Below are 6,000 nucleotides of genomic sequence, written 5' to 3' on the forward strand. Positions count from 1 at the left end.
GAGAAGCCACTTGTTTAATTGCACTAGTAATATCTGTCTCCCTCTTCAGTTACTTGGACGTATAGAGAAAATCTAAGATGTACACATGCAGGCTTACCAAATACTTTGAGAAAAAACAACATAAATTATTGATTCTCCTCTTAGTACATTATAATAAAGCCAACTTCTTCAAGAAAATATTGCAAACATAAACGTGTAATTATATTTGTTACAAACAACCTCAGAGTGATGATCATAATACTCTGAGTCATTCCCACATTTCTGTGTGGAGTCAGCGTCTTGAAGAGTCTGTGCTTAAAGGAGTCATCTGAATGGCATTCAGTATTTGCATCATGGTTATCAGATGAATGTTTGAGTGTTTGAATACACAGAATGACTCCAGGAACTCTGATGAAGGAGACAAGTACAAAAATATTCTTGGTATGGAGCAAACAACACCAAACATCTTAGAGTCACATTTTGATGTCTCTTTCTCCAGTTCCACATCTGTATCCTGGTAGCTATACTTAAAAAAATCACACACACACACACACACACACACAGACACACATATATGTTTGAGGTCAGCAGTCTGGACAATTCAGCAAGATTCTGTCTCAAAATTTAAAAAAGGTTAGGGATAGAGCTCAGTGGTAGAATGCTTGCCAAGACTGCATGAGACCCTAGGTTAAATCCCCAGCACCTCAAAAATAAAATAAAAGTCAGATCATGCCACACCTGTGCTGAAAACCCTCATGCCGGAATCCCTCATCATAGCTTACAAAACCTTATGTGCTTTGGCCTCCAGCATGTTTCTCTGTCTTCATCTCCTCTCATTCACCCCTCCCTCATTCTGCTTCAGCATGGGGTCTCCAAGGACAGAATCCTCGCACTAGCTGTTCCCTCTGTTCTGACTTCCTTTTTTTAATATTTAATTTTTAGTTGTAGTTGGACACAATACCTTTATTTTATTTACTTATTTTTATGTGGTGCTGAGGATTGAACCCAGGGCCTTGCACGTGCTAGGTGAGCACTCTTCTACTGAGCCACAAACCCAGCCCCCTGCTCTGACTTCTTGACTACCAGATATTCATTGGTGTGCTGCCTTACCTCTTCAGATCTCTTCAATTATCCCCTTTTCATAAAGGCCTTCCCTAACCACTGCATCTAAAATAGAACACCCCTCACTGTCTATTCCCTATATTCTGTTTTTTCTCCATAATATCTATTACCACTTAGCAAGTATACATTCTCTTGTTAATTTGTTTCTAGTCTGCCTGCCTTCCCAGACACAAACACTCTGTGAAGACAGAAAGGGGACATCATCTGTTGCAATCAATCACTGCTGTATTTCCAGCATGTAAACCAGAATTTGGTATGAAATACATTTAATGAATAAATGAAATGTCTATAATACTTTGGCAAGCACACTGTGATCTCGGAGCATTTTTCCTAGTTATTCCATTTGCCAGTTGGTCTGTCTTAATCTACTCCAAAATAGGTTTTTGTTTGTTAAGAGACCAAGTCTAACTGTACTCCCCAGGCAGGCCCCCAATTTCTGGCTCAAGCAGTCCTCCTACCTCAGCCTCTTGAGTAGCTGGGACTGTATACTTTACAGAGGCTTTTAAAATAAAAGTAAAATAATAAATAAAATAAATAATAAAACTCATTTATTTTGCTCATGAATCTGCAATTAGGCAGGACTCAGTTTGGAAGGATTATCTCTGCTCCATTCAGCATCAGTCAAAACAGCTCAATGGGGTCCTTGAGATCCCACATTCAAAATGGTTCATTCACATGGCTGGAATGGTGGCTAGGAGTTTGGTTCTCCTCCACATGGGCCTCTTTTCATGACTTCTTGGGCTTCCTTACAGAATGTGGCTAGGATCCAAGACTGAGTGTTCCAAGAGAACAAATTAGAAGTGTATGGCACAAAGTGACTTCACCATATTCTATTGGTCAAGACAGAAAGGCATACCCAAGAGAAGGGGAGACAGATTTTACCTTCTAATGGGGGAAGTAGAATGGCTCTCAAAGGGCATGAGGAATGGGATATAGTGTTGTAACTGTCTTTGAAAAAATACAGTCTGCTGTGCTAATTAAATCAGTCACTGAGAAAATATAATTGTAGCCACAAATACATCAGTCTGTATGGAATCGTTATGTAACAGTTTGGGTTCGTATTAAACACTTATACTTAAAGCTGGGCATGGTGGCACACTTGCAGTCTCAGCTACTTGGGAGGCTGAGGCAGAAGGATCACTTTAACCTGAAGTTCAAGGCCAGCCTGGGCTACATAGCAAGAGTCCATATGAAAAAGAGAGAGAAAGGAAGGAAGGGAGGGAGAGAAAGAATGTTATACTTAGAGGGTCTCAGAGAAAAAAATCCAACCAGATGTGTTGCTGCACAGCCAGGCCTGTAATCCCAGAAACTTGGGAAGCTGAGGCAAGAGGATCCTAAGTTATAGGCCAGCCTGGGCAGCTTAGTGAGATCCTGTTTCAAAAAAAAAAAAAAGTGGTTGAAGGTGAGGCTTAATGGTAAATCTCTCCTGGATTCAATCCCCAGTAATAACCTCCCCCCTAAAAAAAAGGTACTCCTCTTGTGGTTTTTCTTCACCTTCTATAATCTCTTCTTCCAAAAGGAACTTCCAACCAAGACTGAATTCTTGTCTTTTTCTTTCCTATATTTCTTTCCAATATATTCTTTCCTATATATTGTTACACAAATATATTATAAAAAATTGAAAATAACAATAAAATATCAACAAGTGAATTCTTGCCTGGGTTGTTCTCCAACTCCTGAGCTCAAGGGATCCTCTGCCTCAGCCTCCTCAGCATATGGCTAAATATTCTAATTTTTAACTGACTTCTTTTTCAACTATCCCTTCTTCTTAGATAAACCTGGGCTAAAATTCTGGCCTTTGTGAATACTACTAGAGTAACTTTTGTGATTTACAATTACTTATCTATTTACAATTTACAATCTTTGTTAATTTTCCTATTAGTTTGATGTTTCCTTTCTCTGTAGATTTGTCAGTGTTCTTTGTGTATTAAGAGCACTAAGAGTGCCACCATGCCCTGTTTTCCCCTGGGTCGTTTCTCTCTTTTAATTTTAATTAAGGTATTTTTGATAAATAGAAGTTCATATTTCATTAGTTGGCTCTTTCCTGTAGTGCCACTCTTCACCAGAAGGGGGAGTGCGGTCAGAAGACTGCCTGAGGTGAAGCCGTATTTCCAGAGGCAGAAGGAAAATAGGGAAATAAACAAATGACATGCTCTTCTCCATTCAGTGTACCTGAAGAAGGGTGCAGCTACTGGCCACTGGTCTGATAATTGGGAAGGGGAGGAGCATATAGATGTAGCTTTGGGAGAAGCTTGACAAAATTGCTCTATTTCCAATAATGCAGCGGGAGGAGCTAAGGAGAGAAGAGACAGAGGAAGCAGAGGAAGTGTGTGTGCCTTGGGGGGTGGGGGTTGCCTTGGGAGCATGCCTCAGGAAGAGAAGGTAATTAATGACAGAGTCTATAGGTTTCGGTGTGGCTTTACAATTCCAAGTGTTGGTATCTTTTTTTTTTTTTTAATATTTTGTTTTTTAGTTGTAGTTGGACACAATACCTTTATTTATTTATTTGTATGTGGTGCTGAGGATTGAACCCAGCACCCACACATGCTAGGCAAGCGCTCTACCTTTGAGCTACAACCTCAGCCTCCAGGTGTTGTTATCTTAAAACCAGGAAGTAAGCCCAGAATTTCTTTTGATTTCACACAGGTCACATTCAGGTATACATCTGAATTTGGCCAAAAAATGTAGAACACACTATATAGATACCACAGTGTTTTGTGTTTTTGTTTTTGAGATGAGGTCTCGCTATGTTGTTCAGACTGGTCTCAAGTTCTCAAACTTTGGGCTCAAGTGATCCTTCTACCTCAGCTTCCCAAGTAGCTGGCTACATGCCTGGCTTTTTTTTTTTTTTTAAGATTTTTTTTTTTTTTTTTAGTTGTTGATAGACCTTTATTTTATTTACTTATATGCGGTACTGAGAATCTAACCCAAGGCCTCACACATGCCAGGCAAGTGCTCTTCCGCTGAGCCACAGCCCCTGGCTGTTTTTTTGGTATATTATCTTTTATAATACACAGATGGATACTCTCCTTTGTGAAATTGACTATACATCCCTCTCCTTCTCCACCCCCACACTGTCTCTTAATTTTGGCCCCTTTCTTTAACTCTCCTGCCATTCAATTCTAGAGTGGCTTCGGGGTTGAAACTGACAAGCCAAGAAAGATTACAGATGTGGGTTTTACCACAGGGGAGAGTGTTTTAGTCTTCACAGTTTTCATTAGCACTCCAATCACTGAAATAGACAATTGATATATATTTTTTTTTAAGAGAGAGAGAGAATTTTAGTGTTTATTTTTTAGTTTTTGGTGGACACAACATCTTTGTATGTGGTGCTGAGGATGGAACCCGGGTCCGCACGCATGCCAGGCGGGCGCGCTACCGCTTGAGCCACATCCCTAGCCTTAGACAATTGATATTTTCTATGTATATTATGTGCAGCTTCAAAACCAGTACTCTCACTCCACCTCCCCACCTAGAAAGCTGCCTATGTCCCTGTTGTGTCCTCCAAGCCATCACTGGTTGGTTATCTGCAATTACCCACATGTTTGGCCTCCTGGATTGATTGGTTATAGTCTTAACCTTCAGTTTTTGATGAGATGCAGTTGAGATCCTTTGAACTTTGCCCTCATACAACCAGTGTCACTGCAATGTTTACACTGGAATAACAGGTTCTGATCAGCATTAGTATGGACACAAATAGGTATAGTTTTAACTTCACTACCAAACTAGAATGTTTGTCTGTGTGTACTTGTTTGGGTTACTTATCATTGAATTAATCATTAAAACATGGTGTCATGCTCACCGTAGGTGAAGTACAGGTCCAGACAAGAAAATTTCTAGATGCTGAACACAGAAGCATGTACCTCAGGTCCCAGTTAATCAGGAGACAGAGGCAGAGGCAGGAGGACCGCCAAGTTTGAGGCCAGCCTCAGCAATTTAATGAGGCCCTGTCTCAAAATAAAACTTTCCAAAAAGCATCAGGGATATAGCTCAGTGGTAGAATGCTTGTTTAGCATGTTCAAGTCCCTGGGTTCAATCCCCAGTACTGAAGAGACAGAGAAAAAAAAGAAAGAAAAAAACTTTGATAAATTTCCCCAGAGATAATTTATGTTACTTTCCTGCTGTATTCTCCTGTACCCTGCTTCTCATGGGTGAATTTTAAAAAAATATTTATTTTTTTTTTTTAATTTTTAGGTGGACACAATATCTTTTACTTTTATGTGGTGCTGAGGATCAAACCCAGTGCCTCATGCATGCTAGGCGAGCATTCTACCACTGAGCCACAATCCCAGTTCCTCTGGGTGAATTTTAAGCTGAAACTGTCAATGCCTGAGCTTAAGAGTGAGTTGGGGGGCTGGGGATATGGCTCAAGTGGTAGCGCGCTCGCCTGGCATGCGTGCGGCCCGGGTTCGATCCTCAGCACCACATACAAACAAAGATGTTGTGTCCACCGAAAACTAAAAAATAAATATTTAAAAAAAAAAAAAAAAAAAAGAGTGAGTTGGTTCTAGGTTTCAGCATGGTCCCATTACTACTTCCCTGACCTCCAAATTCTTTTTTTTTTTTTGGTACCCGGAATTGAATTCAGGACACATAACTACTGAGTCACATCCCCAGACTTATTTGGTATTTTATTTAGAGACAGGGTCTCACTGAGTTGCTTAGTGCCTCACAGTTGCTGACACTGGCTTTTGAACTCCTTCCTACCTCAGGCCTCCGGAGCCACTGGAATTACAGGTGTGCACCACTGTACCCAGCCCTAATTCTTTACTATAAAATGACAATAATAATAGTTCCTATCTCCCAGAGTTACTATGAAGATTAAATAAATTCTCAATGTTTATTCTTATTAGTAGTACTGAGGAAATATATATAAGCTTAATTTCTACCTTGATATCT

This window comes from Marmota marmota, unplaced genomic scaffold (assembly GCF_001458135.2).
Source record: "Marmota marmota marmota unplaced genomic scaffold, marMar, whole genome shotgun sequence".
NCBI lineage: Eukaryota > Metazoa > Chordata > Mammalia > Rodentia > Sciuridae > Marmota > Marmota marmota.